Source organism: Pan troglodytes, chromosome 1, assembly GCF_028858775.2.
Source record: "Pan troglodytes isolate AG18354 chromosome 1, NHGRI_mPanTro3-v2.0_pri, whole genome shotgun sequence".
In the NCBI taxonomy this organism is placed as follows: domain Eukaryota; kingdom Metazoa; phylum Chordata; class Mammalia; order Primates; family Hominidae; genus Pan; species Pan troglodytes.
In genome coordinates, this window is record NC_072398.2 from 39,806,688 (window position 1) to 39,830,137 (window position 23,450).

The following is a 23,450-nucleotide window of genomic DNA, read 5'->3' on the forward strand; positions in this document are numbered from 1 at the left end:
ATTACAGGCATAGGCCACCACACCTGACCGAGCTTTGTGAAATTATAAATAAAGATTCTGTATATGTGAGATTTTTTGAAAGGGAGAGTCTATAGCTTCCCTCTTCTCTCATCCCCACAGATTTTCAAGTAAGTCTATGCCCCTCTACCTTTAAACATTTCTTAAAGGTGGATCTTGAGGATCTTGAAGGGGTCTTCTTGCTCAGAGGAGGCTTTGTGGTACTTAGTGTCTCTGTATCTAATTGAGTCTGGACTGGTAGAACATGAAAGTGGGTGACTAGGTAGGAATTTTCTAATGGACGTTTATCCTTTAAGAGTTCTCTAGGGTTGCTCAATCATAGAAGAAAGGACTGAGAATGCTTTGTCTACACACTGATCTGATCTAGCACCCTTCTATGTTGGCCTAAGCTTTTTGGTGTAGAATCTTCCTGGTGACTGCTATCCTTTGTCCACTTGGCAATCCATTGGCTTCTGTCTGTTTCCTGGTCTACCTGTGTCCTTGTTATCAGTGTCTCCACGTGTTTTTCAAATGGGCTGTTTGTGCTTGCTGTTTACATAGATGTGTATAGATGTTTAGGTCATCTACTTTTGGCAACCAATGGAAGGCTCCGTAAGTACGTTCCTGAGTCCTTGCCTTCAGAATTATGCCCAGAGGGGCACTGAGCAAATAAGGTGAGCCATGTTAATGACACCTTGGGTTGAAGACACATTTGAGATTACTCCTTTGCTGTCTTGAAATCCTAAAATCAGGTTACCCTGAATCCATGATGCTTTTCCTAAACTGGAATATTGTAGAAGTTAAATATTCCAAGTGGAAATGGGGATGGAGTCTTCAATTGTGAAGCATTTTATCAAACTGATGTGATTATAGTGTTTTTTACATGAGAACTATCTTCTCCAACAAGTGAAATATCATGACCTGACATTACCCTACCCTTTCCAAATAGCAGGCAGACAGTTTAGAGCAACTAAAAACAGTGTAAGTGCCCCAAGCACTTTAGGAGCTGAAATAATCACAACTTTCCTCTTGCAACAATGCCTACTGGTTAGACATTCACAAGACTTTTCACTGTCTTTGTACTTCACTGTTTGTGGGAGGGGTAGATGAAAAGAAAAAAAGAAAGGGGAGAGGCAGGAATGTAGCCCAAGATCTCAGGAGGAGGGAGCCTTTAGCTGGAGCCTCCCTCTTTTTCTCCCAAGAGGATGATATCAGGATAGTAAATTACCAACCCTGGGGAATCAGCTTGTCTTTTAAGGCTATTAAAGGGACCAAGATGAGCTGGATTCCTAAATGAGCTTTGAGGATTACTCTGCCAGGTGGAAGGTGACTGACCATGGGGGAAGGAGAAATTGGCTCCCAGTATATCATTTTTGAGCTGTCCAACGGTAATCCCCACACTGATTTAAGCAGGAGGCATTTGAGATACTAATGGACAATTGCCTCTTGCTTTTCTCTGATAACAGCAGGTGCTCTCAGCAGCAGCAGCTTATCCTAGGTATGGAGAATGTGAAAGGTGGGAGCCTTGGACAGGACATGAGGATAGAGGAGAGATGCGGATTGGCACCTGGAGGGACGCGGGACAGATTTGGAAATGGCAGGTATCATCTCAGTCCCCAAAGGGAGCTGCCTCTCAGACTGAGTTTTGGGAAGAAAGATCAGGACTGCTCTTGTTCAGCAGAGGGAATATAGCTTCAGGGGCAGATGTCATTCTTCAAAGGCAGGAGCTAATTTTCTCTCTGGATTAAGGAAAAGATTCATGAGGTCAATGGTGTGGGCTGTGCAACCCACTCAGTGGCTGTCCTGGAAACATCAATCAAGTCCAGGCATCCAGTCTTGACCACTGGCAAATATCTATTTTAGGTTGACCCCATCCTTTCTTGCTGGAGGGAGGAGATGTTATTCAATGTGTCAGGGAACTTATTAAACTGCTAGATGGCAATATTTTAAAGTTAACTTTAAAAAAAGTGTCCTTGGCATATGAGCTCTGAGAGGATATTGGGATCGTTTTTTGACAGGCGAAAAGCCCTAACACAGGCGTTTGGGTAGATGGATGAGTTAGAGGCTTCGTGGGCTTTCACCTGGATGATTGCAATGTCCATAATGGTGGTCTCATCCTCTGAAGTCTCCCCACATCAGTCTGCTACCCTCCACACTGTTTTCAGTGTGTAATTTCTAAAAAGGCATTAAAACAAAACAAAACAAAACAAAAAAACCCTTTGCTTAAAAACCTCCAGAGACTCCTGGTTTCTATCATTGATACAGTCTTGGTTCCCCAGCATGCCTATTACCGTATTCATCATCTGATTTCAACATGCTTTTCCAGGCTCATCTCCCATTACTTTTTGCCCCGAATGTCTGCTCCAGCCCCTAGAAACCACACGTTTCCCTGTGGATGTGCTCTTCTCTTTTCTACCTGAGCTTGTTGCTGGTCCCTCTCACTGAAATCTGTCTCCTCCACCATGCATTGGCAGGGGGATGCCCAAGAACCAGTTCCAATGTCACCTCACTTAAAAGCCTCCTCTGGTAGCTGCGCTTCTGCACACTTCCCGATTAAGGCAGATTTTGTGGTTTCCTCTGCTGTTCTTGCAAATAATTTTTAGTAAATTTCTGCTAGAACACTTGCCCCTGCTGTACAAATTATATTGTAATTTTTTGTTAATATGCCTACCTTCTCCAATGGAACTGGGAGACTATTCTCGTTCACTTTTTTCTTCAGTTTCAGCATCTATTACAGTACCTAGGAGAGGTACTCAGTACATACTGGAAAAGAAAATGAATGAAGGCTTGAATGAATGTAGAAAAGAATAGAGCACAGAAACAGAGATCTCCAATGAATAGATAGGAAAGGCCTATAGGAGGTTATGTGCTCCCCCGCCCCCAGCCGCTCTCCCCCTTCCAACTTACTGCAGGCAATTTGCACCTAAACTGTCCTTTATTTTTCTGTTCCATCGTGTCTTGTTGCCCTCAATTGCTGTAGTCTGATGTTGACCCTGCATGACAAGCAGATCAACTCCTAATCTGCCAGAGCCCCAGTTTTTCTGGGACATTTGCAAGCTCCTGACAGAACCCGAGGAGAGGAAAACTGTCAGCCCTCACTTGTCAGTTCTTGGAGCAGCCAGTCCAAGGCTTAATTTGCACCTTGAAATCCCCTGGGGCCACCATGGCTCTGATTGCTGGTTTAGGCCCCTTCAATAGTTTATCTTAGGGGATAAGTAGGATAGAATGATGGAGGATGAGGACTATCACCACTTTATTGTTGCATCTCCAAAAAGCCGGGATGGAGCAGGGGTGTGGGGATAGGGGTGTAGACAGGGAAATAGAAAATGAGGAATGAATAGACTGGTTTTAAGTTTCACACCAAATTAGAATACTAATGGGGAAATTGAGTTGGGAAACATTAAAAAAACACAAAGATGACTCAGTGTAAACAGCACTGTCTAAAAAGCAGCAGAAGATCCACACAGGGAGAAGCTGCACTTGAGTGATAATAAAGGAGGCAGCTAAAGCAAAGAGATCTCCCCGTCTGCACCAGGTTTCTATCACTTAATCAAAACTGACTCCAGCCACTGCAGCTGCAAAAAAATGTTCCCAACCTTCCATTAATTTCCATACAATAACCCTGTAATGGGGGAGCTGTTCGGGGGAGGAGCTCAATCAATCTGGCCTAATGACACACTGGAGACCTGGGGAAAATGCAAACTTGGAGCAATTTCATGGCAGGTGCAACCTTGGAAAGCATTACCATTTTTCTACGTTAATTTGTTCCCTTGGTATGTTTGAAATCCATATTTGTACTTTAAAGATCTAAAATGCAAGATGATTAAAAAATATAACCGGATTTTTGTAAACCTTTCAGCAATAGCGGGTGATATATTTGCTGCCTCCCTCTTTCCTCTCCTCTGTGAGCAGGGATCACTTTGCCTTCTTTTATCCTTTGCTGTCATCTGAGGTGGCTGTAGATTCTCTGTTTTGTTTACTATTTTTAGGTTTTCCCTTGGCTCCCGCCTTCCGGAACCCTTTTGCACTCTGGGCAGAACCAATCTAGGAAATGGCAGCCAGACCTCTGGGTGGGATTTAGACCCTAGAGGAGGAGGAGCAAAGAAATCCCATTCCCGGATTGGTCGTGGGTGGAGAGACTGCAATGTCTTCTCCTTGTCTTGAGCTCTTCCTCCGTGCCCAACTTTTCTTCCCAGACAGGTGAAGAAAGGTCCAGGGAAACAAAAACAAAATCTGGCACTTGGCCCTCATTCAAGAAATCGAGAATTCAAGAAAACTAGTCCCTTGATTTCTCAGTTTCACTGGCCCTCCCCTGGCCTTGCAGCCTGAAGCTGGCATCTGGAGGTCATCTAGGCAGAAGCCTAGATGTCCTTGGCAAATCCTTTTCCTCTTAGAACTTGTCCTAGGAAGTAAAAGGAGAAGTACTCTCTGCCCCACTGAAATACACACACATTCTCTCTCTGTCTCTTTTTCTCTCTCTCCCCTTCAAACATCTACTTGGAATAAAATGATCATGTGCAGATTTCTGCTCCCTGGTTTGCCATCTTGCCAAAGGCCTTATAGACTAGCACTGTTTATGGAACGTGCAGGTAACTTCCCTGCCTCTCCTCCACTTTAATCTAGGGAACTTTATGTTGAAAGAACCCTTTCTAGACTCTTGCGGATTATTCTTCCCATGCTTCAAGTGGCTTTTCCCATTCCGGAAGCAAGGCACGTTGGGAGCCCTGGGTATATCTCTCATTGGTAGGGCATTCAAAAAACCAGAACCTCGTAAGTTCTTCCAGCCTTTGAAATAAGGTATATTTCATTCCATTTAGCCTTAAGGTTTATAAATTAATCCAAAAACTCTCTGAGAAATGCATTTGCCGTCATAATTGAGAATTTGATGATAACTTACTCAAGAATCCAGCTCTAAGGCTCATTGATGGTGCTTAGAGTTCAAGGGTTTCATGCTGCTTAACTCTGTTAAGTGCTCTGGGATGAATTACCACTGGAGAGAAACATAGATCTTTTAGGGCCAGAAGTTAGCAGACAGTCTTTTTTTCTGAACTATCATTAATTAGCTCTTTGGGAGCTTTAATTCCTTGCTCAGAAAGAGGGAATTAACATTCATTCCATACTTAGGAAATATTCTCTTTACTGTCTTGCACTGATACTATCCCAGCACCTTAGTATAGTAGCTGTGAGAATGCCCCATGCAAACCTCTAACTCCAGGGGGGCATAGTTAACCAAGAGTCCCAGCTGCTGGGCTCTGAGCTGCATTACTGTGTTTATGCCAAGGTCACACCTCCCAGAGGTGGCTCCCAGACAGTGACTGAGGTTGGCAGGGATACTAAGGCAAACCAAACTCTAGGAAATACCGGATTCTTTAGATCTCATCTTGATAATTGCTCTATGGCCCTGCTGTACTGTCCTGAGTCTTCATGGTGATCTAAGACAATTCTACCCAATCTTTCTTCCTGTCTTTTTTCTTTGGAAGTCTCAGACTTGCATGGTAGTCTGATGGCTCTTCGCGTCTCCCTAGCTCCCTTCTTATTTTCTCTTACAGGTATATTCTCTGTAAAAGTATTTCACCATGTTTAATCTCAGCTTGGTGTCTGTTTATCAAAGAACTTGGACTAACACGAATAGTCGCAGGCACCAGAGAGACTATGTCTCCTGGAAAATGAGAATTCAATTGGTTATATTCCACTAGGCTTCAGCAGTTCAGATAGCATTATTTATTTTGCATTTAAAGGTAAGGACTGCAGTATAAAATAATGCCCAAAAAACCTGTTGAACTCTTAGATTTTTATCTTGGTTTTGGAACCTTCCATCTGCGTGCAGAATTCATTTTATTCTAGAAATATGTTACCTTTCTGCTCCTCACCATGTGATCTGTGTATGGCACTCTAGGTAACAGGAGCTGACATTTATTGTTAAACCTGCTTCTTGAATCACTCTGAGGGAGACCATAAATGTCTCTGATGTGATTCCATATAGAGACTTAAAATGGCAATGTTATCTATATGTGCAATTATGATTCGTCTGTTTCTCTCAAAAGATTACAAGTGCTGGAAAGAGGCTGTAACTTTTTTTTTTTTTTTGGTGAAGTGGGGTGAACAGTGGATTTATACAAGCACTGTAGGGTTATGAAAACATTATCTTGGATCAGCTTCTGGGACTAACTTTATATATCAGGAACTCTTCCCTGGATCAAGAGTTGAAATAACCTGGACAGATTACAATAGCTATAGTAGGTCTTCCATCTGGGGCAGTTGGGTATACACAAGCTTTAATGCTATCATTTAATCTTTTTGCAAACCACACATAGCAAAATTTTGATTCACATCCTACTGGAGACACTCAATAATTACTTCTAGCTCCTCAGTCTCTCTTTTAATATTCTGTCATTTCTTACCACTTGCATGAAACAGGAGACACGTAGATATAGCTGTGGGTTCCAATTTTTGTGTTTTTCTTTTCTCCCTTTCCCTGAAAAAAAAAATAAAGACAGGTTTTGTTGGAATGAGTAGTATTTTATTTTATAGCAGAAGCCAGTATTTGATTAGAATATTTAGTCAGTGAAGTTTTATCCATTTATGACATCTTCTATCTTCTGGACAAAACGCTTCTGACATAGCTTACTTTTTTATGAGATGGACAAATTTAAAAACAATTTTTCTTTTTTATTATAGAGGTATTCCATGTTTGATTTCTGCATTCTAAAGTATTAACTGAAAACAACATTGTTGGCTCATTCCAAATGAAAAACATGGTAACTGCTGTTCCCTAAATTTATTTATCTAGAGGGCAGGTCTGAGATCCCATGCACTTATTTGTTCTTTCTTTCACAAATATTTGTTTAAATTTTATTCAACCAATGTTTATTGAGTTCCTGCCATATGCTAAGTGCTAGGGGTACTTGAATTAACAAAATGGACAAAATGTCTAGCCTCACTAAACTTATCCCTAGTGGAAGACTCAACAATGAGCAAACAAATATTTTATGGGGTAAAACCAACAATATTTCTGATGAATTAACTGTGGGGATGTTAGACAAAAAGAAGAGCCAAGGATGAATGCAGGGAACTTAGCTTGAGCTAAATCTACAAAACAGGAGACCATGGAGGAGAAGCAGGTTTGGTGGCAGGCAGACTGGGACTGGGTCAAGAACTCTGTTTTAGACCCTTTAAGTGTGAGATGCCTATGAGATATCCTGGTGGAGATTTCATGGAGGAAGTTGGATGTATAAGTTAAGTTTATGGTGTAGACTGAAATTGAGAATATGTGTTTGGGATAGTACTTATAGCTTTAGGGCTAGATGAGAATTTCAGGAGTATGTTGATAGGGAAGATAAGCATTATAAAAACTAAACTCAGGGGCTCTCTAAATTCAAGAATCAGGCAGAGGAAACATATATTATAGGGGGCATGTACCATCTGCCGGGCATTAAGCTAAGGGCTGAAGATACAAAGAAGAGAAGGCATTAACTAAACTCATTGAGGACAGGGAATGTGTTTTATTCTCTTCAGATTCCCAGACCCTAGCACATTACTAGCCACATAAGACTTTATTTAACAACAACAAAAACATTGAAAGGTGGGACTACACAGAGTCTAGTGATAAACCAGAAATTATAATTAATCCAATTCTGTGCATATGAAATCCTATTAGAAAAAAATAAAGCTCATATTCCAGTGATAGAGGCAAAGAAGGCATTACAACACAGCATGAGTGTTTATCAAATATAATTTTGTTCAAAATGTTTTGGGAGTGTAAGGTAGGGACAGCTATGTCTGCTCTGGGTTATCACCAGAAGAAGTGATGCTTCAGAGGAGAGAATTCTCACCAGGCACACAAAGCTGAGGGAGGGCATTTGTCAGATTATTGAAGTCCTACAATTTTGCTGCACAATTTGGTGTCACTGGTTCCTGGGTGGAGTGAACTTCTCCACTATCAACTCTCTGTATTTTCCAACTTTGACTTTATAATTAATCCATTTTCCATGACAAATATGTTTATCTCTTTAAGAAACTGATTTAAACAAATAAACATCTATTTAATGCCTACCTTACATATTATATTCCTATCTGCCTTCAAGAAGCTTTCAAATAATGGAATGAGAAACAGATGTTAGTAGTCAACTACAAGGCAAGCCAAGATAACGTCCTAAACAGAAGTGCGAAGAGGTGTTGTAGGCATACATCAGAAAGAAGAAATGCTTTTGACCAAGGATCAAGGAAGGCTACAGAGAGGAAATAACAATGAGCTTATTCGTGGGACTATATAACATAAGGGAGTGGAGTATATTTCCGGTTGAGGAAACAGCATGAGCAGGCATAAATATAATAAAATGTTTGGTGTGGGAGAAGCAGTGAAATGTGATGTCAATGATTGGGGGGATGTTCCAGGAGACTGGCTAAAATGTTTTTGGCAGAAAAATCAGGAAGGGCTTGGGATACCATGCTGAAGAATTTGGACTTTACTTTATAGGCAATGGGGATGCTTTTCTGCAAAGGGAAGAGAACTTTTGGGCAACTCCTCAAATATCAAATCAATGGGCGACAACCCTGAGTAAGGTTGAAATGTTTCTTATGACTAAAAAGTAGAGTGAGAATATTATAGCCTACTTCTACTGGGAAGGGTTTGTATAAACCATAATCATATCTTTTAAAGTCCCATTAAGCCTTGCTTCTAGTCCATTAGTTTGGGAATGTTAGGCTGACATTTTTATTCATGTAACCCCATTGTACTTTCAGATATTCCTATATCCAAGAGAGATAAGTAAACCCTTAGTCTGATCATAGAACTTCTGAATATATATGGTTAGTTGATGACACATTTCTCTCTCCAGTTACCCAAGCTCCATGAAACAATCATAAAGGAACAAAAGAACAAAGTAATTGGGGGAATATAACAACAATGAACAGAGGTAAGTTACATGTTTGTTCACATATGTTTCCTTAGAATCTGGAAGATAGTAGGTAAACAATTTTTGAATGATTACAAACTGAATTAAAATAATCAGATAGACTTTTGCAAGGTGAAGAGCTGTTGAAGGAGTGATAATAGAACATGGCAGATAGGAGTTGGTTACAACCTATGAACTTGAAGAGGAGGTATTATTGATACTAGGAAAGATTAAACTTTTTCTTTCTGTCTTTTTGCCTCCCTAGGGCTAGAGTGTGTAATCCTGTTGCTGTCGTTAATCCTGTTGCAGTTCACTCTTATCCAATTCTGTATGCTCCTTAGATCCTTAGAAACAGGCATGTTATGTCCTTGTGCATCTGCTCTGCCCAGCTAGATGTTGTCATCCCTATGCAAGAAGAATGCATTAGATCCAGTAAAAGCTTCATGTTCAGTCTCAGTTGCAAAGAGCAGAGCATTTCAAAGTAGGGGTCATGAAGCCTGCTGCATGGGCTTTACTGATTGTCTGCAGGAAACCGCTCTCATCTTAACCTCTGTGTCCTTGAATCAAAAGACATTTTTGCTGGTCACACAGGACAACGTTTTCTCAATATTCCTCAAATTTCCCTACCAAATCTTAAAAGTATGATTCTCCTCTGAGAGTTAAAGTAGCAAAACCTGTATATGATGCACAGGATTCTTCATTTTTTAGAAGAAACCAGAAAGACATTTTGTAAATGGACAGCTGAGTGATATGGGGCTAGTAATGGAAGGGAGGCTTTGGAAGGGCTGGCCTTGAATGTGATTAACTTAACAGTAAAACCTGATGAAATCAATCAGTTCCTTCCTGAAGAGACCACAGCATGGTGCTGAAGAGCGTGATCTCAGGAATACAGATCTGGATTTAAATCCCTGCCTCAGGTGACTTTGTGAACCACGTATCCTCTATGGAAATCAGTTTCTTCATCATTGAAATGGAGATAACTGGTAAGTCATTGGAGTTGTGTGCTGATTAATGAGGTAATGTCTGCAGTGGTTAGTACAGTATGTGGCACATTTAACAAGTGGGTCTTCATGAAGCTGAAAAAAGGATACCAAAGGACCAAAACTGGTCATCGTTCATCTCACACACCCAGAGGACACAGAGTCTGAGTGTGAAGGAAATGAGCATTCAGGCCCCTGGGGAGTTGAACTCATGTGGGACAGGTGTAGTACATCAGGATTTCCTGCGGCCTCTAGGAGCCACCCTTCAAGGCCACCCACTTCCCACTATGCTCATCAAAGCAATGCTGTGGTGAGGAATTTTGCTTCCAAGTTTTCTGCTGCCTGGGAGAGCTCTAAATATTGTATTCCAGTATTCTGTTCACTTAGCAAACGGTATTCTCATTCCAAATACATGAATTGCAGTTTGATCTACATTTTAGATTCTTGTTTGTTTCGTTTACATGAGTCACTGTCTAATCTTGATCCTGACTAGGATGAACTCAATAAGTGATACCTGCTGTGTGGAGTCATAAGTTTTTCCACATTGTCTCCATTTCATCCCTCTCCTTTCCCTTTCCGGGGGTGATCTCCTGTGTCCAAATGACACTGGTTTCTCTCTGTAGACTCTCCCACTACCATTGACCTTGCTCCACTCTGTGGCTACTCAGACCCTCTCTGGTGCCTGAGACCCTGCTCCGTACCATGCCTACCATCAATTCCGGGGAAGCAGCTGTTTTCAGGGCTTCACTGGCTATGCAGGAAATAGTGGTTCAGAGACACACTGAGCCCAAATATGTCTGCTGTCTGATTTTACCAGAATACACACATATTTGGCTGATGCTTCCATATTTTCTTGCCTCAAGGGGCTATATTTCTTCTGGAATTGAGGTAGTTTTCCTCATTCATGGGAGGAGGTATAATTCCTGCCTCTGGCCCTTTAAAGGGTCTCTCTCTGAGACTCAGAGCGTGCTCCTTAGCTCTAGCAAATTTTCCCCCAAATTTCCATTTTATTTTCTTATGTGAATAAATATGATTCTGTTAGAGGGTCTGATCTTAACTGTAGGAAACAAGAAATCCCACAGCTTGTTGGGATCCCACAGGGTGTTGGCTATTATCCCGTGTCTCCAGCCAGTTCATTCTTTTAGACCTATTACAGCTAATTGTGACTACTAGAGTTTTCTTTTTTTAATATGTTTATCTCAAAGTAAGTCAGCTTCTTCCATTTTCATTCCCCACCTCTCACCTCACCCAGTTTTCTGTTACAAGAACCCAAAATCTTTATTCTTACTGAGTTACTGTCTGGCTAGTCATTGGGGTAGGTAAATATTTGATTTACTTCTGGATTCTTCCACTTTTCTCCTGCTTTTGAGGTATTACATGCAATAAGATTTATTTAATTTAGGGACACATTTTGGTGAAGTTTTATAATCATATACAATTGTATAAACCACCACTACAATCAAGACAAGGCAAGTTTTTCACTCTAAAAAATTTCCTTTCTTCACTGCTTTTTAGAGATGACTACATCCTTGAAGCACCATTTACCTCAGATGTAAAGATTCTTTATAGTGAAACACTTTAGGGAAAATTTTATTTAAAAGTTTTAATCTTGGTGATATGTTCAAAGTTTTGACTTTGGGGGACTTCCAGGTCTGATGTTCCAGTTGTATCTAAGATTTTTCTCTCAGCTAAAGGCCACATTTGCCATCTACATCTGCTATTGATGTAGAATATGTTCACAGATGGCAGGTATCTTGGGCGAAGACTAATACATTGGCCTTATACCCTCTCCATACTTGCCACCTGCCATTTTAACAATTCTTGGTCAGTCTCAAACTCATCCAGCAGTGGCCAGCCTTTCCCCAGCTAATGAACTGAATGAAGTGTCACAATCAGATCTTAGCAGCTTTAGAAAACTGTGTTGTCCAAAAGGCGTTGCATTCTTTTCTGTTCTTTATAGAATCTCTTCCATTCCATTCAGCATTCCAGGTCTTCATCTAGTAAACAGAAGTGCTCTTGTTTTTTCCATGCTTCTTTTATTGCATATCTTTATCTGTCCACTATGATCATGTGTGACCTTAGTAATTATGGCTCACGGAATCTCCATTTCTATCCATCCCTCCATCCATCCATCCATCCACCCACCCACCCACCCACCCATCCACTCATTAGTCAACAAGCATCCAATATGTAGAAATATGTGATTTACATATGCCAGGCATGAGATAGCATTGCACTTTACAATATTATCTAATTGGATTCTTACCAAAACACTGATTTTACATTTGGAAAAACTAGGTGGCTTACCTAAGGAAACTGATGACAATAAATGATAGTGCCCTAACTCAAAAATCTGATTCTGTCTGATTGCCAAGAGTATTCTTTGTCCTGAGTTGGTTGTGTTGTGTTGTTGTGTTGTGTTGTGTGTGTGTGTGTGTGTGTGTGTGTGTGTGAACTCAGTGGAGAGAATGAGTAGGGATTTGGCTCTATGAGTCTGAAGTTCATTTGAAAGTTCTGGAACAAAGATAGAAATTCAAGAATTATTGACACATGGATGGTTTTGGAAGCCATGCACATAAATGGGATTGCCAATTGAGAGTGGAGAGACAAGATCAGAAGAGGTGATCCAACTAGAATCACAGCCCAGACTCTGGTTGAAACATTCTGCACTACCTTAGTCTCCACATGTTTGCTTGTCTCTGTCAGCTGTTCTTTATGTTATTACAGAAAAGCATATTCACAGCATTGTCTCCTGGTATCCTTCTGTCTCTCTGAGAGACACATGTTAAAAGTGGAAACTCTGCTTCCACTCACTAAAGTAAAGGAAGAAGATGCTTCTTGAGTACCCATCCTCTATATACCCTGGACATGCCTAGGTCTCAAGTCTGACTTACCAACCCCATAGCTACCCACTCAGTCACTGGGAGTCTGTTGTATGCATTGTCCCTCTCCCAATAACCTATCTCCATTGTGCAAGGAAACTTTTCCTAACCTAAGAAAGACTTCTTCTCCTCCCTGACTTAACCTAGACAAAATTGGAATTTATCATGGAGTTCAGCTATTATGGGAAGCTATACACCAAAATGTATGCATGAATGAAATGCATTCATATGTCTAGTTTACAACTGGAACATCAGATCTGGCAGTCTCCCAAAGATTTTTAGATTCTAGTTTTATTTATAATCTAGCCGGAAACTTGCTTATCTGTTCTTTCTTACAAAATCCATCCCCAAACCCGTGCTTGGTCTTGGTTTGGGGTTGAGAACCCCAGACAGGTTCTCAACACTGTTTCCTAAGCCCACCACAATTCTATTTCAGGAATTTTGGGATTATTCTATGACCCACCAGTGGGAGGCCTAGATTTATTCTTTATTGATTTGGGGTTAATGAGAAGTTTCTAGTTAAAGACCATTTTTACTTTTGCGGATCACACCTCATACTCCTGTGGCCCACTAAGTAGGCTATTCATCCCACCCACACAAACCACATATATCATATATATCAGAGATGGCTGAATGTTTTTCTACCATAATGAGGACCAAGGCCGGGTAGATGCCCAGTCCTAGGAACTATGCTTTATACATAATGTTCATCCCAGGAGAGAACTCGGTAAAATAGAGAAGAGGACATAGGTTTGTATGTCTTTAGAAAGTCTTGGGTTAGGCCAGGCGCAGTGTCTCACACCTGTAATCTCAGCACTTTGGGAGGCCGAGGCGGGTGGATCATGAGGTCAGGAGTTCAAGACCAGCCTGGCCAAGATGGTGAAACCCCATATCTACTAAAAATAAAAAAATTAGCTGGGGCTGAGGCAAAGAATTGCTTGAACCCAGGAGGCGGAGGTTGCAGTGAGCCGAGATCAGGCCACTGCACCCCAACCTGGTGACAGCTAGACTCTATCAAAAAAGAAAGAAAGAAAAATGAAAAAAGAAAGAAAGAAAGAAAGAAAGCCTTGGCTTAGATATTCAGGAGAACGTTTTTTGGCCCTGGGGATGAGTGAAACTTTTTAACACGAGAGGACCGCAGCAGTCCTTGTTGTTATTTTTATTTTTAAAAGAAAACAAATCACTTCCCAAAGATAGTTTAAATGCCATCCTGCCTGGAGGAAGGGCAATGGGCTAAATAACTTCTCAAGGTCTCCCTTAACCCGAAGCCTTTTATAGCCAGTCATTCAGAAAATGTGCTCCCTGAGTAAAAATCACCCTAACTGCACTTTTCCAAGTGAAAATTCAGATACCCTGTTTCTGATAGGTGTCCAAGTTTCAATGATGTGTTGCTATCCTGCATTATGAACCATAACACCTTTTCTCAGATGTCAAAATCTTCTCTTACCAATACAAGCAAATATCTATTTCCCTCAGACATCTGGCTGATTCCCAGGCAAATCTGAGTGAGTCGATAGCTCAGTACTAATTATCTGCCTGGTTTGTGCTGTCTCGTGAGCACCTGGGAGACATAACTGAGACTTTGTTCATCCTGGCTCAGGAGGGAGCAATAGGTATTGGTGATTTAAGGGTTCTATATTTGGGATTGAGAGAATTGAATTTTGGGGTTGGCTCAGCCCCCAACTAACTGTGGCACAAATTTCTGTGCCTCTTTGGACCTCAAGGCACAGAGGTTAGAAGTGCAGATGCTGGACCAACACGGGTCTACAACTTATTAACTGAATGACAAGCTACTTAAGCCCTTTAAACTCTGTTTACAGTTTAGCGTTCTGTAAAATTCTGATAATAACACCTATTATAAGAAGAAGCATGATGAAGATTGAAGGGGAGAATTTATGTATCTTGTGGATTTGATCACTTGGTACAATAGTAGGTGCTCACTTACCTGTTAGATGTTGTCATTTGCTTAGATTTTATTTGTAGAATCGAGATTGGCCAACGATAAAAAATTCCTTTCCACTATGAGAGTCAGTGAGTCAAACACTATTTTTTCTGTAGTGATATCTACTTCCTCTCCTTCCTTGGTCTCCATTTCCATGGGGTACCCACAATTTCCTACAACCACAAAGCCAATTGGTATGTTGCCTGCTGTGCTGAATTTCCTGTTTCCCACAGCACGGGGCTCCTCCCTTGCTGCTCACTCCTCCACATGGTGGTCCTGTGTTTGACGAAGGATCCTGTCAGGTCTACAAGTGTACATCCTCCTCCTCCCTGGCCATTAATTCTGTCAAGCACTGAGCAATGTTGTTGCCAAGCCTTCCTCTCCTGTGAGCAATCTGTGAGACTGCCTGACATTTATAAGTTCCGGAGCTGTTTTTCCCTCAAAACAAAGTCATCTCCCAACTTTTACATTATAGATCATCCTGGAGCTTTATTTTCACCATCACTGAGCTGGAAAGGGGACGAAGATATCCCATATTTTTCTCCTCCTCAAAACCAAGCATCTTGAATAAAAACCCTTTTGATTCTCATCTTTTTCATTTGCTCTCCTAATGCTCAAATGAAAATGAGACTTTGCCTTTTGATTTTCACTCCTTTGTCAATTTTCCAGTGGCTGCCAACCCAAGAGCAGCATGGACAGGCTTCAGCAGCTCCTCATGGATGAGAATGTGAGGGTGGCAGCTCCATCATCAGGCACCTGGGGCTGCCTGGATGTTCTATCAGTGCCAGTTTTGCTAATGCCCCAGGACTAGTTTGACTGAATAGCTTTTAGAATAGTAAGGTCTGTGTGGCAGCCTGGGAACAAAACTATTCTAATAGCGTGTGTGTGGGGAGTGGGGGACATACATGTGGGAGGCAAGAAGTTCAGAAGCTTGGTTTGAATTTCTAACTCATCTCAGGCTTCCCTGGGCTTTCAGGATAATTTAGCCCTCCAATCACTGTAAGAATGTAAATGTCCTAATTTATGGAACGGTGCTGATAATTTATTGTGTTGACCTTATCAAGGGCATTTGCCATTTGAATGAAGACCACATGAAAAGTGTGTTTAACCTCCAATGTTCTGCTCTAATAATGGAATTTCAGGCAGCCTCTTAGCTGATTGAGGGAAATGTATTTGCTCTGGAGTGTCTCCCTGGTATTTCTCAAATCTCAAATCACACATGTAAGGTAGCCATGTAACTCTAAGTATATTTCAGGCTGATTTTACATACACACATATGCCTTGGATGGGGTTCCCTTCCCTGCCTGCTGCTGCTTGATGTGTCTGGACTGACACCTCAGTGATCCAGACTGACAAGAACTTGTTGTTCTATTACTGAGTTGTTATTAAGTTTTGTTTTTCCGTCTCTTTGAATTTTCAAGATATTGGTTTTTATTCTACTCTGCTCTTCACTGAAGGGAAGGAGAAATTTATTTGGCAGGTGCAGTTCATAGTTTTAAAATTAAACTGACTTTATCCTTTTGTCTTTCTCCTTCTGAACCCTCTATTTCCATATATGTTCACTGTCTCTATATCTTACTTTATCTCTTTCATTTCCCCTCTCCTTTTTTCCCTTTCTCTCCTCTTTTTCTCTCTGTCACACACACACGCATGCGCACACACACAGATGCTTCCTTAGTTGTATCACTCTGGTTTTCATACACATAATTCCTTTTTCCCTGCTTTATAAGCTCTGATTCTCAAGTGATGTTACTAGGTGAGTTATTTGATGACCATTACTCAGGGGAGGCTAGAAAGGGCATTCCTGGATCCTGATATTCTTCCGGTTTCCTTGCCTTTGCTTAGACATACAAGCTCCTTTGTGCTTGGCAGTTTCGGTTAAGGGTTTATTGACTCCTATCTTGAGACATACTCTGATGAGAGTAATACTTGTATGCTTGACATAGAAAACTCTGGCTAACCTTATTAAATTACCTAGCTTGGCAATGCTAAAAGGTAGAGGTGTTACAGATTTTGTGGGGCCTGAAGGTAATACAAGACAAATAATATAAAATTACAAATAAAAATTATATTTAGAGCCTTAAAAGGGAGCCATGCATGTGAAAGGCCCTGAAGCTTTAGGCTCACTAATTTCATGATAAATTTAATTCTTTTAGAGTGGGGTCCTCATTGCAAGACCCTGAAATGTTTTACCTTTCCTAAAGTATTGTTTGTTTTGTCATAGTTTTTAAAGATGCCCTCAATCTTCCCTGTCACATATTCATTTACACTTAAAACTAAGATACAACTGCCATTTGGCTTCTGAGCCTGTTGTTCAAGCCACCCTCTAGTTGCCACCCGTACCTTCCTATCAAATTTGTTCCTTATGTGTGATTTTGGTTCCAGCCTCTGGTCCCTCAGGTCTTGACCTTCCCTTCTATTTATCCTGATGTCCTGTCATTTCCAATTCTTCCCTTTCTAGACTGATTAAACCTCCCTATATTTCCTGTAGATCCAGGGAGAGATTCCCCGTTGTATTCCCAGCCTCAAGGAACCCAAATTCCATCCAGATTCCATTGCCTGGGGGCAGTTTTTAGAAAACGACAAAAATATCTTTTAGAATAGTAAAGTCTGTGAGGCAGGTTGGACCCGGTTGCCTGGTTAGAAATTGGAGAAGAGGCTTTAGACGGTTACACAGATTTATTTCCGTCCATAGTGAGTCCAAGTCAATCCCTCAACTGGGCTTCGTCTGTCTCTTCAGTCATGTATCAGCTCCTTCCATCCTAATAGAGAACAATAACCAAACTTTGCAATCTTACATCACACAAGGGAAAAGCATCTCCTGTTATACTATTGCAATATCAGCATTATACCCAGGGGGGTCTGGAAGCACAGATGCAGGGAACTCAGCCCACCCTAAGGATACACGATGGTTTCTATGAGGAGGTTACAGAAGACCATGAATGTCAAGTCAACCAATTTGAACTTTATCTTCAGGAAAATGGAATTTACTGAAAGATGTGAAGCTCCACTGAAGGGTAGAACCTTCACCAGGTTTTCCTTCCAAACATCTTCTGCTAACAGTTTACAGAATATGGCTTGGAGGAAACCCTACTGGAGCCAGGGAAGATAGTTGGTCAGCCACTATAATCCATCTGAAAGACCAGGACAGGGCTGGCAGGGACAGAGAAGGGGCAAAGGAGACAGAGAAGAGGTGAAAGCTTCAAAAAATGTTTAGAAAATAAAGTAAGTAGAACTGAGTAATTTGGAGCTTGAATTCAAATTCCAGTAATTGGCAGGACTGTACAAGGACCAAATCTTTTCTGACTCTCTCATGTCTACTTCATTCCTTTCCTATCTAGGATAGATATAGAAGATGATGTGTTTCGTCTTTTGTAAGGTGAGCTGTGTTCATATGATAAGTTGTATTACTCAATATAGCCCATGGTAGGTCGGGGTGAGTGAAGGAATCTCCCTTTAGCGGGATCTCAAATCTTAATTAGCTACAGGCCTGGGTCCAGCTGCCATCACTAGTGGGGGCTCCGCAGCTGTCTTCTGTGCCCTGTTGTGTCTGGGCTTGCTATCTCTCTCAGGCTACCGATTGTAGAGGGTGACCTTGTCTTTCCCTGGTGTTTATGATGGGTGAGACAGGGCTTTTGTGGCTGTGAAGCACTGTAATTCACAGAGCTCAGAGCTTCCACTGGGTGAAGCTCAGATATATAAAGCATGGCCTGCAAACCAAGACCTCCCGGATTCTAATCAGACAGGGCTGATTCCTCTCCTTCCAGTGGCTTTTATGACCCATCCTTGCCTGAGATGACGAAGTTCTTCGTTGTCTAGCAAAAAGTAAAAATCTGTAAGAGGCAATTCAATTTCGCAGGTCATAAAGTTATATGTCCACTTCTTGCACTTCTTCTTCTTGTTTATTATGGCGGAAAACTTCTGAGTTCACCATCTATATTTTGTCAGTGGATAAAAATTGTTTTATTCTATATGTTTCTCCTGCATCCTGCCACCCTCTGTCCTCACCCTGGCCTTGCTTGCATTTCATTCTATTCCTTACCTAAGAGATCCTTAAATCAAAACTCACCACTTCCTGGCAGATAATACCAATCTGCCTGTTACTGAGACTGGAAATGCATTCCCTCTAGGTGACAGAATTTTTGGTGGCATGAAGGTCAGAGGAGGTGAGCAAAAGAAGGGGCAGAGACTCCCTTTTCTGAGCAGCAGACTCCCTTTTTAGAGTAACTGTATAGTTTTTCCTTTCCTCTTGGCCCCCAAAGGTTTACATACATAGATACAGTGTTCTCATCCTGAGTATGGTAGAAATCTAGTTCCTCTGTTTATTTCTTCCCTTATTTCCATTAAACCTGGTATGGAGGCATGTTTCACAGTGTTAGCCTCACACACAGCCTGTTGCAGAAGCAGCCTGCTGTATCATGGAACTTCTTGTCCCCAGAGCCATGGCTGACTGAACCAGGACACAAACCTGATTTGAACCTGATTAAAAGGTAGCCAGCCAACTCATTACCTAACCTAGGACTCATATGGCCCAGCACAGAGATAACCTGGGTCAATCAGATTCCCCCTCTTGAGAATTTGTTTGCTTCCCCCCATCATTTTGTTATGAAACATTTAGAAAATTTGAAAAAATTACACATTAAATACTTATAAAGCCACCATAGGATTCAATGATTAACATTTCACCATTTATTTTATTACATATCTATCTCTCTAGCCGTTCTTCTAGTGATCCATCAATATATCTTATTTTTTAATGCATGTGAAAGTAAGTTGCACACATCACTACAGTGAGACACATAGAATGTAGCATCTGTTTTTAACTTACAGAGAGTGCTGGAGCTAGAAGGTCATGTAGACTAGGAGAGAGAGAGAGATGACTGGGTTGAGTCGTAGACAGCTGAGAAGTGATAGATCCAGTTTCTAGAGAGACATGGAGCAGACGTGCTGAGGAGAGCAGAGGCACGTGGCTGCTGTGGGACACAGAGATGCGGAAAGGGCTTCAGTTCAGATGCTTTTCCAGTACTCAATTAAAATTCCCATGGGACCCAGCTGTACGTATTTTTAAATTTTTGGTGTTTACACACTATGAGATTTCTAGGGACCCTTAAAATGCCTCACTGTACTTGAGTTAGTTTCTGTAGCTGGCAGCTTAAAGATTCCCACTTTGAGCACCATGCTTATTTCAGCATATAGTCATTGGGCTCCTACCATAGCTAAGTGAGTGTGTTAGGCGCTCTGAGGACACAGTTTCCTCTGCCTGTAATGCCCTGGCCCTATGACCTGCTGGACAAACTCTTGCTCTTCTTTTGATCACCCCCTCTCTATGAAGCCTTCCCTGACTGGTCAAGGCAGAAAGAATCAAGCTCTTATTTGTGCTCCTAAGACCGTTATACATGCTTGCACTGCGCTAATTTCAACATCGTGCCTTATTTATTTCTTTTTGAGACAGGGTCTCACTCTGTCATCCAGGCTGGAGCTCAGTGGCATAATTATAGCTCACTGCAACCTTTAATTTCTGGGCTCAAGTGATCCTCCCACCTCAGCCTCCCGAGTAGCTGGGACTATAGGCATGAGCAACTGTGCCCAAGCATTGTGCCATATTTAATATTTTATGTGTCTTAGTTTTTCTGCAGGCTCTGAGTGACAAAGCAGACAATGCACTAGTCATTTTTGTATCACTGTGAACCAAGTCCATTTGACACATAGTAGGCCTACAATAAACATAGCAAGATTGATATATATATTTGATTCTGTTGATATGAATGGACTGGAAAGCTCTCTGGGCCTGTTCTGCAGGAGAATGGCTGCTGCTATCCTCCAGGAGAACAGGCACTGCTCAGACCATCTCATAAGAGGGAAGCTTTCACGACGAATGCTGTGAGCCAACAGTCTCCAGCTGCAGCATGTTGGCCAAAGAGTTCTCTGGTGGCTTAAAAAGGGGAAATTATCCCTTGCATGGTATTTGAGCTGAGGAGATACACTCCTCCATTGGCTACAGCCAATAACTGAGCATAAGGGTATATATGTAGGCACGGGAATAAGACTTTGCCATTTCTGCCCAACATGCATACGGCCAAAACTTTTTCAGAGCTCCATGGCAGTCTTCTGAGGCTCTTCCCACCACATCCTCCTTCCTTCCTTCTATCCTTTCAGGGATGATGGATTTGCATTGCAGTCTGAAGGTCACCCCTGCTGACTCCTGCTCCTTTGCTCCTATATTCTTCATAGGTATTATCCCCAGTGATTTGCTTGCCTTTCTTACACTGTCTTGATATCTGCATCTTTGAGAATCCAAACTGACACAGTTGTCACCAGAACTGGACCAAGAAGGCAAGTGGCAAGATGGGGTTTGGAAACTGAATCTCTAACCACCATCTGGCTATGGTATGTGGTTCATGGACAGTTCTTAGCATAAGGTGGCAGCCCAATTGGTAAAACTTTCAACAGTTGTGGACCTGGAAAATGTCCCAGTGGAAGGAATGCCCTTCCTAATGTGAAGACTCAGAAATTGGAAAGGTACCTGGGACAATGCACACGGGACAGTGGGATTGACTCATTATTACTAAGTTGCCTTGACCCTCTACAGTGTGATAAAGAGAAACAGGGTAGTTAACAAACAGCTAAAAATTAAGCATGTTGGCCAGACAGCTTTATTGGTAGCTAAAAAGAGGTCATTATCACCTGCAGTGGATGATTAGATACAGCTGAGAAACAAACACAGGGTCCAAAAGTGAGGGTCACTTATGGGGAATTAAGAGGATGGTTGATTATACCTGAGAGCTGAAGGGCAGGACAGATGGGGATCCAAGAAAGATGTTTCTGAATATATATGATTAAAACAGGGTGAGAGTGGAAAAGCAGAAAGCTGATGCTAGTTGCACTAATAAAATATCATGATCTGTTGCTCAATTTCTAGGCCTAACCCAACTTTCACGTCAGAACCTATTGAGTTAAGAGTTGGAGTAAGAATCATATAATGTCACAGCAAGTATATACTGCAAAGATTCCTCCAGGAATCTTTTCCAAAGGGACATTTGACCACTTACTTGGATGACTATACACTGGGGGAGAAAAGGGAATACTCATTTTGATGACTATTGGACACAGATAATGCATTGACATTGATACCCAATGATCCAGAGTATTATCCTGGCCCCCGTATTAGAATGGAGCATACAGGAACCAGGAAATAAATGGAAACAGGATTAAATCAGGCTTGCAGTGGGTCCATTTCTCGAGTCTCCAAGAGCATAACTGTGATTAAAATACGTGGCAGTGGAGTAACCTGCACCCTGGATTCTTGGCTTGTTGGGTGACAATTGTTGCTGTGCAGAATGCGAAGTGGAACTTTCTGAAACTGCCACCCCCTCTACCCATGGGCAAGAACAATATCACATTCTAGAGGGCAATGGCAGAGATTAGTGTCGCTCTTAAAGCTCTAAAGGATGTAGGACTGGTGGTACCTATCCTAGCTCCATTTAATTTGTCCATGAACCCTGAATAAATCAGATAAATCCTTGAAATAACTGTAGACTACCACTCAACCAAGTAACATTCCTGAATACATCTGCCATGCTGGGTATTGTATTGTAGCCACTAGATGGGCAAACACATATTTTTATGAATCAGAAAAGAGGACCAAAAATTGCTTGCATTCACATAGAATGAACAAAAACCTTTCTTTACAGTTTTACCTCAGTGCTATGTTAACTCTGCCATGCTTGTTGATAATAAAATTCAAAGAGATATGGACCATCTGGACATACCGCAGGATATCATATTGATCCAGTACATCTGTGATATCATGCTAATTGGACAAGGTAAGCTAAAGCGACTACTCTGCTGGGGGCCTTAATACAATGATGTGCTTCAGAGGATAGATGATGAACTCTACAAAGATAAAGTAAACTGCCACTTCATAAAAGTTTTCAGGGGTTCCTTGCCAGGAATCCCGTCCAAGGCAAAAAATAAAAATAAAAAAAAAATTCTGTATCTTGCATCCAACTACAAATAAGAAAGCACAAATAAACAGGTTTTTCTTTTTTTTTTTTTTTTTTTTTTTTTTTTTTTTTTGAGAAAGGGTCTCACTCTGTCACCCAGGCTGGAGTGCAGTGGCATGATCACAGCTCTCTGCAACCTCAACCTCCCAGGCTCAAGTGATCCTATCACTTCAGCCTCCTGAGTAGCTGTAACTACAGGCATGTGCCACCAAGCCCAGCTAATTTTTGTATTTTTTGTAGAGATGGGGTTTTGCCATGTTGCCCAGGCTGGTCTCGAACTCCTGGGCTCAAGCAATCCACCTGCCTCACCCTCTCAAAGTGCTAGGATTACAGGCATGAGCCACTGCGCCTGGCCCTGTAGGTCTTTTTAGTTTCCAGAAGTAACATATTCCATACCTACACATTCCTCTCCATGCCACATCCCAGGTCATAGGACAGGGTGCCAACTCTAAGTGGGAGCTGGAGCAGGAAGGGGCTCTGCAATAGGTCCAAGCTGTGGTGTGAACAGTGCCTCCTTTTGAACTCTGTCATCTAGTAGATCTTTTGGTGTTAGAGGTGTCAATGGTAGGAAAAGATGCCACGTGGAGTTCGTGGCAAGCCCCAAGGGAGGAATCACAATACAGTTCCCTGAGATTCTGGAGCTAGGCCATGACATCTACAGCAGAGCATCATGTACCTTTTGAAAAATACTTCCTAGTAGGCTATTGGGCCCTGGTAGCTGTGGAACACTGGACCATGGGATACTAAATGAC

The 23,450-nt window shown here is 41.6% G+C and overlaps 1 long non-coding RNA gene across 1 annotated transcript; it reads left to right on the forward strand.

Moving 5' to 3' along the window:
- Nucleotides 1–227: 227 nt before the first annotated feature.
- Nucleotides 228–22,711, forward strand: LOC107970018 (uncharacterized). The gene is made up of 4 exons (XR_001712228.3): nucleotides 228–8,912; nucleotides 9,728–9,874; nucleotides 20,927–21,082; nucleotides 22,387–22,711. It is a non-coding gene; the product is annotated as an uncharacterized LOC107970018 (long non-coding RNA).
- Nucleotides 22,712–23,450: the final 739 nt, after the last annotated feature.